General features: G+C 45.2%; 2 protein-coding genes and 1 non-coding gene across 3 annotated transcripts in view; 1 reads left to right on the top strand and 2 right to left on the bottom strand.

Moving 5' to 3' along the window:
* Positions 1-13,031, bottom strand: part of LOC126284273 (uncharacterized) — a 626,414-nt gene that overhangs the window by 242,931 nt on the left and 370,452 nt on the right. The window lies entirely within an intron of this gene.
* The window catches only part of LOC126284275 (superoxide dismutase [Cu-Zn]-like), a 131,534-nt gene that overhangs the window by 49,375 nt on the left and 69,128 nt on the right, over positions 1-13,031 (top strand). The window lies entirely within an intron of this gene.
* Trnay-gua (transfer RNA tyrosine (anticodon GUA)) lies at positions 125-213 on the bottom strand. The gene is given in 2 exon segments: positions 125-160; positions 177-213. It is a non-coding gene; the product is annotated as a tRNA-Tyr (tRNA).

Raw genomic sequence — 13,031 nt, 5'->3', positions numbered from 1 at the left:
TTAGCGTTTTATTCACTGTTTTCCGAGGAATATTGTCACCGTAATCAGACATAATCCAGTTGGAATAATCTGATGTTATGTCACAATATGTGAGAGGACACGAAAGTTTAAAATAAAAACATTTTCCTTCGGGCCGGATTTGAACCAGCGACCTATGGATAACTGCCATTCAACCACTACAGTCCACCGCTCTACCAACTGAGCTACCGAAGGAATGTGCCAGATAACGCGTAACCTTTGCTACACATCAAGGAAACCGGACTGCGCGCCTAGGCCGGAACGTCGATACAGCTTACGTAAGTGGGCTGTGGCGCTGCGCTGGCGAATCCATTTAAAGATGGCCATGCGTTATCGCGCCTCACCTCAGACTGTCGTCACAATTAGCTTACATGTTCAAGTCGCACTGTGGATCTCGTATATTAACTCTCAGTTCCCCAAGTAAGTTGAGACGCGTTCGGTAACAAACCAGGATCGCTCCTCAGTTGTTTTAAGCAGCTCTATTACCTTCGGTGCATCTTTGCGTTTAATATAGGTACACTCAGTGCTGTGGAGGTATTCGCTTGAATAACACACGCGATTATTCGCTGCGAATTAACCTGCAGTAGGACACTCCGTAAGTGTTGCTTGTGGATGAAATTTCTAATGAAAGTGGCTGGTCAAAGGCGACACTTGTCACTGGCCTGTTATGAAATTAAATATCACAGATAAGTGTCATTATAATTAGTCATAAACTTGCTCTGGCAACTGCTGTTTTTCATGGTTTCGTATTCTACGTGGACAAATTACGTCAATGAGAATACTTGCGCCGTCAATTACATAAATATACCATATGCTGACACATCATCTCCATGACGTGACTTCATCGTCGACCATTTCCATGGTGTTATGACGCATAGTTAATTGACTTTCATTGATTATATTATGTTACGTAATTTCTATTCATTTTTCATAATAAATGATTTATTATAATAATAAATTTATACAATAACTGAAGAAAGACACGTATACAACATTTCCAGAATTTACATTAAGTAAAAGTGAGAGTAACATGATTCACATTATACTGTATTGTAGCCTCTGTATAACAAACAAAGGCACTAGTACTTTGTACTGCGTTCTACGACTCAATCTGACTTGAAATTTTTTTATAGAAGACGAATACGTATAAGGAAATGCACAATTAAAACTTTTTCTGCTAAGACTCACTGCAAGTATTTTAAAAAAGATGTTGAAAATTGGCAAATTCGTAGCGGGCCAGGGGGCTGGAGAAATGATCCCTACTGGAGCTGTAGCATCTGGTCATGCGCAACGAGCCAAGTCAAACTAGGTTAAGAAGTAGACTGAAAAATTAATGGTCCAACCGGGATTCAATCCTGCGCTCTGTGGGTTTTCAGCAAAAACTGTACCGCTTTTTTCTCTTTATTTTGTTCGTCATTGTTCTCGTCATTTGGTATGGGCAGATGTCACAGCACACCCCTTTAGTTGGGTTCATCATTGAATACCTTAGCCGGACCTCTGACCGAAAACGTTGAGCTACTGTGCTGGCGCCCTAGTTCCTCAGGTCTGACAACCAGAGTGTAAATTCTAGCTTTTCTTCAAGATAGCAAGAAGCTCGTTGTCTCGCGTTCTTTTCCGTTCCCTCTAGTTTAAACGCTGTTACACAGAGATACAAGTGAATGGTAGTGAACACCGCCGAATTTTCTTTGTGTGCTCATTCGCTTGCGTTCGCTTCCATTCCCTCCCGTTTAGGTATTTAAAATTGGCGTATGTGCACACCGGATATTTACACTACGCACCACCGCTGCGTGCTTTTGTCGCAGCTGCTTCTCCTCATTCACCGAATCGCACGGTCTGCAGGCTGGGCGGTACAAACGCCGTTATAGGCGGTCCTTTGTGTGGCACAAATGAGTTATTTCAATATTTTTTTGAAACTGTTGCAGTGCGTCTTAGCAGTCAAAATTTTGGCAGTGCTTTTATTGTAGTGCATTCGTCCTGTGTAAAAAATTTCATAGTAGCTTTCGACTTGGACAGTTGATATTTAAAAAAAAAAAAACAGATAACCGATATATAGATATTTAAAAAAGTATCGTCAGAAGCCCTCGATATATCGAAAAAGTCATCGACATATCGAAACGTCGACGGGAAAATATCGAACAAACAGCAAAAAAGCTGCACATTGTAAATATACGGCCAGTTATAGAGCAGTATATTTAAGTATTGATTTGTTATTATATATTCCGTACATCAACAGTCTAACAGCCTTGTTATCCCCCTAAGAGCAAGAATTGAAAGGAAAACGATGCACGTTCAAATGGTTCAAATGGCTCTGAGCACTATAGGACTTAACATGATGCACATTCACGCTTGGCTATAACCAGTTTGTTCAAAAAATGGTTCAAATGGCTCTGAGCACTATAGGACTTAACTTCTGAGGTCATCAGTCCGCTAGAACTTCGAACTAATTAAACCTAACTAACCTAAGGATATGACACACATCCATGCCCGAGGCAGGATTCGAACCTGCGACCGTAGCAGTCTCGCGGTTCCGGACTGAAGCGCCTAGAACCGCTCGGTTACAACGGCCGGCCACCACTTTGTTAACAATGATAACTGCAGGTAAGTTGCACAGTAAAAGGTGTCTGATCGGTCCGTCGTTAGGTTTCGTCACGTGTCGGATTTGTCTGGAACACTTCATGTCAACCTTCCTGTTTTTCATTTCTGCAAACGCCAGAAACCTAGCAGTTTTATAGTCAAAATTGTCTGATGAAGTTAAAAGTTGCGGTTTCTGTTGGTAGCGCCGTTTACGTCAGAATTTCCCCTCACATGTCTCCGCCCACCGCAAAGACCAGTGTTGTCATTTAAATTTTCGTGCAGCAGTTTCAGCAACTGTTTTTAAGAACGCTGATGTCAAGATATAGCACACTAATTGCGTTAAAAAATGTTTTTTAACGCAACTGGTCTGAGTTTCGTCACATCGGATATCTTGTTATTCCATATTCCATGCACACAGCATCAAGCATGCCCCCCTCCCCTCTTCCGATGCAATCGCACCTCTTCTTTCTTATTTGTGGCAACTATACTTGCTTCATATAGGCGAAGAGAATGGACATGATGAAAGCTTAAAAAGTACTAAGTCTCATTCACACAGTGAAAGTAAAATTATGTTCTACTACAATTGCAAAAGAACTTCAAATATTTATCGATAATTGCGAATAAATATAATATAAAATAAAAATATGGCACTTTACATTGCCGTTTCAAGATCGATGTACCAGCGGACCAAACCCACTAGTATTAATCGATAAATTATGGAACAATTTTCGATATATCGATATCCTATCAGGAGACCGAGTTCCGACATGTCGAATTGGACCATTCCGTTGTCAGATGTCGTTCTTGAGGGCGAATTGAGGTTTGCATGCGGATTGACTCATCTGCCAGGGATGAATCGGTACATAGATAGTTAACACTGTGCCCAGCGACACATGCGGCTGCCAAAGGCATCCTTGGATAAAAATTTGTGTGCAGAGTGTAACAAAGGTGGTACAGAAAACAACCCATTTTCACTCTCACTAGATTTAGGTTTATTTTTCAAAGTAGTGCTAAGAGCCCAAGGAACGGAAAAATACACATTTGAGGGAGGGAAAGGAGTAGGAGCGGCGAAATGACAGTCGCTTGTGTGGGAAAATGTTCTGGATGTTGGTGCCATGTTGGACGTCTGTCCAGTGTGGCGCGAAACTATCGGACAGATGATGCCCAGTTTCCTCCTGTTGCCCTTACGTTGACGGGCGGCAGAGATGCTGGTACCAACCGCATCGTAATGATGACCGCTTGCGGTTATTTGGTTGAAATCTGGTCTCCATTTTGTCACCCAATAGCTGAGTTGGTTTATCACCATGTGAATTTTCGTTGCATTATCTTTGGATTAAGACTCCTGATGCACGTGACGTGTCATGAACGCATAGGCCAGCTGTCATCAGCGTATATGGTTAGCTTCACCCGTTGTCCTCTAGGGATGTCTGCCGTATACAGCGTACATAGGATGTCGCCAAACGCTGGCGATGAGCCGTCGTGATGACATTCTAACGGCAGCTTGTACATGGTTCAAATGGTTCAAATGGCTCTGAGCACTATGGGACTTAACATCTGTGGTCATCAGTCCCCTAGAACTTAGAACTACTTAAACCTAACTAACCTAAGGACATCACACACATCCATGCCCGAGGCAGGATTCGAACCTGCGACCGTAGCAGTCCCGCGGTTCCGCTTGTACATGGAAAGTACCTCCATCCCAGAAGTTGCACAGTGATCTCACATGTGGTGTTGTGATTCCCTGTATTAGTAACTCATACAATAGTTCTTCATGCCACGAGGAGTCGCTACTTCTGATGACGTCGAGCAACACCGTTGCATAGAACTCGTGGTGCATTCTCCGCCAAGAGAAGCACTTGGTGGGTTGTAGAATGAGCTTTCCGGAATTCGAAATGTACATCTGATAAAAGGTTTTAGACGTCCACACGGTCTAGTCGGCGCAGCAGAAAGAGACGCTCGAACACATTGTGTATTCCGCAGAGTATGATTATCAGTTGATAGGTTTTCGGGGATCCCGTAGCTTTTCCTTGCTTGCTGTTGAACTATGACTGCAGTTTCCTATCCAGGCGTGAGGAGCCAAATTCGATGGTCAACTGCGAAGCATTCCTGCTAGGTAGTGTGAAGGATGGCTACGTCACTTGTCAGATGAAGAACCAAGGACATCGGTGAAAACATCGTCTGTCGTTTCTCCTGTGCACTACCGCCAGGTCGACCCAGCTTCCTCTGTCGGAAGCCGCATGCGGAAATAGGGCCGCAGTGGCGTACAGCCATCCTCGCCGCTGCTATCGGAATATTTATGTCGCCAACAAAGCGCCGTGCCACGAACTGCCAGCTCTGGATCTCATGCTGCGCTAAGCTAGAAACCTGCGTATCTGTTGTACTTTGTTGAGATGCGAAATTCGACTGCTTCTTTAATTACTCTGTTACCGTATGAGGAACTCCATGAGACAATTTTAGCACTTTTGCAGTCATTATTGTGCCCTGCACTGAGGCAATGAGGCCACTATACATTTTTCTGCTTTACACATACGTGAGTGTATTCGATGTTCAACGCACCTATCTTCTATAGTGCGACAAGACTGTCCGCTGTATAGCTTGCCGCAGTTGGATGGAATCTTATAAACAGCAGGTCTTCTCAAGACAATATTGTCGTTAAGGTAACTTGCCTGTGAACGCGTGGAAAAATACTAAAAATTTTCGTAAAATTTACACGGCTCTAATAAAAAAAAAAACCTTGAACTCTTGGTAGAACGAAAACTGTAGCATTGTGTTGCAGAACATTTTGATACACCATTAATACGTTGACTTCATTACAATTCCAGAATGAGATTTTCACTCTGCAGTTGAGTGTGCGCTGATATGAAACTTCCTGGCAGATTAAAACTGTGTGCCCAACCGAGACTCGAACTCGGGACCTTTGCCTTTAGCGGGCAAGTGCTCTACCATCTTAGCTACCGAAGCACGACTCACGCCCGGTACTCACAGCTTTACTTCCACCAGTATCTCGTCTCCTACCTTCCAAACTTTACAGAAGCTCTTCTGCGAACCTTGCAGAACTAGCACTCCTGAAAGAAGGGATACTGTGGAGACATGGCTTAGCCACAGCCTGGGAGATGTTCCCAGAATGAGATTTTCACTCTGCAGTGGAGTGTGCGCTGATATGAAACTTCCTGGCAGATTAAAACTGTGTGCCCAACCGAGACTCGAACTCGGGACCTTTGCCTTTAGCGGGCAAGTGCTCTACCATCTTAGCTACCGAAGCACGACTCACGCCCGGTACTCACAGCTTTACTTCTGCCAGTATCTCGTCTCCTACCTTCCAAACTTTACAGAAGCTCTTCTGCGAATCTTGCAGAACTAGCACTCCTGAAAGAAAGGATATAGCGGAGACATGGCTTAGCCACACAGTTTTAATCTGCCAGGAAGTTTCATTGCAATTATTTTGTGATGGTCTGTAAATTATATTTTTATATGCCGGTCCATTCTTGGAACCTATGCACTGACTAAGTATCCTACTCAGATACTTGCAACTTTAAGTACACATCAACAACATGTCTGTCTAAAAAGAAGACTGCAATAATTTCATTTCAGTCACAAGTTTTTATTCCGGAAATGTTAACATCTGATAATCAAAGTGAAGGTTACTTTCTAATAACTAGTTAGTACGTATTTTCCTTCCTGTTAACACTACGTTAGTGTCTGCAGTTTACTTTCCTCCAAATAGTATCTTGAAATGTCCCAAAAAAATTTCAGACCTCTAGCTCAAATATATTTTCTGTGCATAAAATACACATGCCACGAAATTTAATTCCCGAGAAATTCAATTCATTGTTGTATTTGATCTATGACTCATCTCTGTCGTTCCTAATATACACACATTGCGTAATATTCTTGATTTACGTCTACCTCATCTTGCCTATTCCTTTTTTTTTTTGTCCTGAAGGACCCATTTTCAGCTTCGGCCTCTCGTGTAATCAGTTGCCAACAATGATTTTCTCCCGTTAAAACTAGAATATATTCCTAGCAACTCTATAACTTCACACCTGCTAATTGCCCCTGATTAAAACAATTGCAAGCATAATAACTGTCGAACATGAGAAAATAGTAGAGACTTTGATCTACGGAAACGTTCATAATGGAAACAACGCTCGGGAAGCAAAGATATTCGAGGGCAACATAAGAGCATCGCAAACGTATCTTCTGACAGGACTGCCAACTTGAAAAACAGTTATATAGTGCGTGTTTCTCGAGCAGGAGTCGTAATGACAACACTGACGCCTGCAAGTAGTGCGATCAAGGTTGTGGACGTACACCGAGATACCCTTGATTTTTGGACAACATCCTGATGATCAATTCAGTTCTTTTAACCACAATTTGCTAAAAAAACTCTACATATCGATTTGAGATGAAAAACACAATTTGAAGCGGATACACAGGCATGTTACCTTAAATGAATGTAGATGACTATTTTGGTGGACGGAAGACGTATGTAAACTTATGTATTTTCAAACATAGACCGCCGACACATGGGAAGACGACCATTCCTGCCTGTTCTTCGCTTTCTTCTAGCTCTTGACATTGTCTGACATGCTCCGACCAACGTACTGAGTACGTTGTTTGTTTGCGAAGGATGGTGACAGCTGTTAAGACCGAGTGTGTTTTTTGGACCTAGACGAGACTGTCAATTACACCGATAAAATATTATGGAGATTTCGCCCAATAACAATTTTTGCAACTAGTCCATCGAGAAAGCCGCTTACAACCCAAGCAATATTAGTTTACACCCAATCGACGACGAGCTCAGCGTGTTAACTTGAGGGAACGTGGATGTGTAAACTATTCGTACCTGCCTGACAACAAAAGTCAAGCACCCAGAATTGGAGGAGAAACGAAATGAAGGTTCATAGGATGAGAGGGGAAGTGACGTGTGTGTGTGATTACAAAATCATATGTCAGTATGACGTTGCATTACTTTTCGCTGGATACAGGCACTAATACGTTTGGGAAGGGTGGCATGAAGCCGTTGCGTCTCCTCCTAAGGCAAGCTGGCTCACAACTGTTGCAAAGGGTCCTAGTTACTGTGGATACTGAAACGGGGACCGAGGTGACGATTGAGTCTACTTCACACATTCTAACGGGGACCAATATGGCGATCTTGCTGGCTGTGGGAGTATCTCTACATTCAACACACAAATCGTAGAGAGACATCCCATGTGAGGACGACCATTTTCCTATCGAAAAATCGATCATGTTACCAACCTATAATTTATACACATAAAAAAGTTTTGCCTCACGCCGGTTCCCAGAACTCCTGCAAATAGACATTGACTGTGAATATTGTATCACAGACACAGATCCTTTGACTTTTCAGAGACGTCAGTAAACACACCCAAAGATGTAAACAACCATGCATGAGCAGCGTCTATTAGACGGAGGGGGCCCGACAGCCGATCAGTTCAAGTCATTCCACCAGGAAGGAGGTACACGGCTCGTGTTGTCTGTAGTTCACTCATGCCTAGACGGTCGATACCGCGGTTCGATCGCGTCCACATTGTTACTTTGTGCCAGGAAGGGCTCCCAACAAGGGAAGTGTCCAGGCGTCTCGGAGTGAACCAAAGCGATGTTGTTCGGACTGTCGATGATATGCCTTGCTCAGGCCGCCCAAGAGCTACTACTGCAGTGGTTGACCGTTACCTACGGATTATGGCTCGGCGGAACCCTGACAGCAACGCCACCATGTTGAATAATGCTTTTCGTGCAGCCACAGGACGTCGTCTTACGACTCAAACTGTGCGCAATAGGCTGCATGATGCGCAACTTCACCCTCAACGTCCAAGGCGAGGTCCATCTTTGCAACCACGACACCATGTAGCGCGGTACAGATGGGACCCACAAAATGCCGAATGGACTGCTCAGCATTGGCATCACGTTCTTTTCACCGATGAGTGTCGCATATACCTTCAACCAGACAATCGTCGGAGACGTGTTTGGAGGCAACCGGTGAGGCTGAACACCTTAGATACGCTGTCCAAGGTGGAGATTCCCTGCTGTTTTGCGGTGGTATTATGTGGAGCCAACGTACACCGCTGGTGGTTATGGAAGGCGCCGTAACGGCTGTACCATACATGAATGCCATCCTCCGACCGACAGTGCAACCATATTGGCAGCATATTGGCGAGGCATTCGTCTTCATAGACGACAATTCGCGCCCCTATCGTGGACATCTTGTGAATGACTTCCTTCAGGATAACGAGATCGCTCGACCAGAGTGGCCAGCATGTTCTCCAGATATGAACCCTAAAGAACATGGCTGGGACAGATTGAAAAGGGCTGTTTATGGACGGCGTGACCCACCAACCACTCTGATTACGCCGAATCGCCGCTGAGGAGTGGGAAAATCTGGAACAACAGTGCCCTGATGAACTTGTGGATAGCATGCCACGACGAATACAGGCATGCATCAACGCAAGAGGACGTGCTACTGTGTACTAGAGGTACCGGTGTATACAGCAATCTGGACCACCTCTAAAGGTCTTGTTGTATGGTATTACAACATGCGATGTGTGGCTTTCATGGGCAATAAAAAGGGCGAAAATTATGTTATGTTGATCTCTATTCCAGTTTTCTGTACAGGTTCCGGAACTCTCGGAACCGAGGTGATACAAATTTTTTTTTATGTGTGTACAACACATGAGGAGTCAGAGTCTTCCTGACGTACTGGTTTACTGTCAGGCCACCTCAATCTCTACAGCCGTGATATGAAGTTTTGCTTGATGATTCCCACATCATGATACCACGAGTAACACCGCTGTAGCTCACCATAATTTTAGCACAATGGGACGTTTCCCCAAGTCTCCGCCGTGCTCGCCGACGAACGTCATTCGGGGTCCAGTCACATCAATGTGACCACCGCCAATGCTCCATGTCGACGTGCAGTAACCACTCACAGAAGGCAGGTAGTAGAACTATCAGTGAAGAGTATATAAAGTGTGTTGGGAGTGAGCGGACGACGACTCCAGAAATAAATACGGGCGAGTAGAGATGCAACTGTTGAGCAACTGACTGCCCATATAAACCAAAGGGCTACCAAAAATGTCTCCTCAACGACCGTTAAGCGAAAGTTGCTGCATAGAAGCCTGCACAGCAGGCGCCTGGATCATGCACACACGCTGACTGCTGTTCACCGGCGACGAAGGCTGCAAGCCAAAACTGCAACTGGACGTCCACTGATTAGTGACAGGTGGCATTTTGAGATGAATCACGTTTTATGCTTCATCGGACAGACGGCTGTTCGCGTGTACGGCGTGAAACTTCTGAAAGCAAACACTGGGAGAATCATCTGAAGGTCCCAGGCCGGAGGGCATTCACTGGGTGATCTCGTCATTCTGGTAGGCACAACGCATCGACAAAAGTATGCATCTGTCCTTGGGGAACCACGTCCATCCGTAAATGTACTTCTTTTTTCTTGGCACGATGGCATCTACCAGCAGGACAATGCAACACGTCACCCAGCTCGCGGGTTTACGGGCATGGGTTGAAAGGCATCAGCAGCTCGAGGTCTTGCGGTAGCGTTCTCGCTTCCCGCGCACTGGGTCCCGGGTTCGATTCCCGGCGGGGTAAGGGATTTTCTCTGCCTGGAGATGACTGGGTGTTGTGTGTCATTCATCATTATTTCATCATCATTGTCTCACAAGTCGCCGAAGTGGCGTCAACTAAAGAGAACTTGTGATACGGCGGGCGAACTGCCCTACAAGGGGCTTCCCGACCAACAATGCCATACGATCATTTCATTACCAAGATGATTTTACCATATCCCTCTGGCCACCAAACTCCCCGGATTTAAACCTGATCGAGAATCTCTAATTGGGCTGTTCGCGTCGTGGGTCCTCAACCGAGAAACCTAGCGCAGCTGGGGACAGCGCTGGAGTCGGCATGGCTCCACATCATCTTGCTGGAGGTCACTGACTCTCTTTCTGCAGTTCTCGCGGCGGTCTGAGCTTCGAAAGGTGGTTTTTCAGCCTTCTGACAATTGATGACATTAATGTGACTGGACAGTGTACTTGTCACAGCGAACTGTTTTTCTAATCATTTACTTTCAAGGTGTACAACTTTGCTTCTGCCGTTTTTCCCCAACATTTGAGCCTTTAATGAAACAAACTGGTTATAAATGTATCACACAAAGTATTTTCCATCGCTTGCCACTACTTTCTCCCATCTTTCGGACAGTATACGAAACCCGCGTCGAAAAAATTGTTCATCTTTTGAAGCGATCCACGAGTCGATGCAATTTGTGACTTCTTCGTGAGATCAGAAGTGTTGGTCAGCCAGGCCATGCTCCAGTGATCTAAACAGGTGATACAGGGAGCAATGTCTGGAGAATGCGGCAAGTAGAGTAGGACTTCCCATTTTAACGTTTCCAAGAACGTTTTGACCTCTTTTGCAAAGTGGGGTCGAGCGTTGTCGTGCTGCAAGTTCACTTTTTCGTGCCTCTCGCTGTATTGTGGCCGTTTGTCTTTTAATGCTGTGCTCAAACGCATTAATTGTATTCGATAACGAGCACCTGTGATTGTTTCACTTGGTCTTAACACCTCATAGTACATGACACCGAGCTGGTCCCACCAAATTCAGAGCAAGATCTTGGAGTCGTGAATATTCGATTTCGCCGTCGACGTGGAAGCACGACCTGGATATCCCCATGATTTTTTGCGTTTACGGTTATCGTAATGAACTAATTTTTTCGCCCCCGGTCACAATGCGACGCAGGAATCCCTTCTGTTTTTGCCTATGAAGCAACTGTTCACAAACACAAAAAATGGTTCAAGTGGCTCTGAGCACTATGGGACTTAACATCTGAGGTCATCAGTCTGCTAGAACTTAGAACTACCTGAACCTAACTAACCTAAGGACATCACACACATCCATGCCCGAGGCAGGATTCAAACCTGAGACCGTAGCGGTCGCGCGGCAGTCAGACTGTAGCGCCTAGAACCGAGCGGCCACTCCAACCGGCTGCACAAACATACAAACTCCGTTCAACGTGTCTTGGTTTCAGCTCAGACGGGATCCAAGTTCTTTCTTTCTGAATCGTGCCAAAAGCCTTGAGACGTTTTGAAATGGCTTGCTGCGTCACTCCCACTAAAAGTGCCTATTCTTCTTGAGTTTGACGCGAGTCTTCACTCAGCAATGTCTCCAAATCTGCATCTTCGAAAACTCTCTCTCTTCCACCACACTGCCGGTTTACGGTGTGAAAATCACCGTTCTTCAAGTGTGCTTTCACTACTAACGTCCTTACTATAGATACCTGAGAGCATTCGATGAGACTCAGCCGCTGTTTTTTTTTTTTTTTCATATTGAAACAAAACAGTAACACCTCCCGCAAATGAGAATTAGGCTCGTAAACTGACATTTTCAATCAAGAACAACTTTATGAAGCAGACACAAATCGACAAATGTTGGAATGAGGTTATGTTGACCGAGGTCCAAGCTAACTGCCTGATATCTGCGATCTGTTTCTTTCCACCGATACTTACCGTTGTCGCCACTTATCAGCAAACGGCGGAAGCAAAGTTGTACATCTTGTACGTTCCGACAATGTGTACGTGCACGAAGTTACGTGACATCCGACCATGTCTTCGGCGTGCTTCACTTTTCCGTCAGACAGCGTATAATATAAAAATATTGCAAAATTATTAATAGGGAGCTATAAGTCAGCCTAATAGTAAACATGCAACGAGCACAGAACTTCAAAGAAGGCAGCGGTGACGGAGAAACAATAGGACTGAAGTCCTTGGAGAGCGGCGGGTCCGTGGGATTTCCTCACCTTGCACCTGTTGCTAGCCGTCCGAATGCCAAGAGCAGATCCTGAAGGGAGGCCAGCATTTCGCTCGTGAGAGCCGCCGCCGCCACCCCCGCCTTATCGGCTCGTTCATCAGGAATTCGGTCGCGGAGCGTCACGAACTGCGTTTCTCTCTCGCGCCGCTCCGTTTGAAATCCGATTCTCCGTAATTAATCGCTCGCTTCGAGAGCAGCGCGTGTGCCAAACGGCCACATCGTGATGTGGCGACGAGCGCCCAAAACGGCCGCCAGCGACGCCAAGCTGTCAGCCACAGGGACGCTCTAAAAGTATCGCCTCATCGTCCCGCTTTTCTCCTTTTTTTATTTCTCCCCTTGTTTATCACGTAAAGCAGATAATTTGTTGCACATTTCTAAGCACACAGGAAAGAAAGAACTTGGTCACTCCCAGGACACATCGCGCTATTTCCACGGGGTTAAAACTCATATAGGGACTTTCGGTAACTCGATCTTGGCTCGCTGAAGGCCACACGCAGCGCAGTGAGTATATCACTCCATCATCTCCGTTTGATGTTGCTCTAGTTAAGGTTATCCATAACTGTTTCGGTTTCGTTCAAAACAGAAGCTGGTTTCACTGCATTGTGTTC

This window comes from Schistocerca gregaria, chromosome 8 (genome assembly GCF_023897955.1).
Source record: "Schistocerca gregaria isolate iqSchGreg1 chromosome 8, iqSchGreg1.2, whole genome shotgun sequence".
In the NCBI taxonomy this organism is placed as follows: domain Eukaryota; kingdom Metazoa; phylum Arthropoda; class Insecta; order Orthoptera; family Acrididae; genus Schistocerca; species Schistocerca gregaria.
This window is presented reverse-complemented; position numbering and strand designations above follow the sequence as displayed.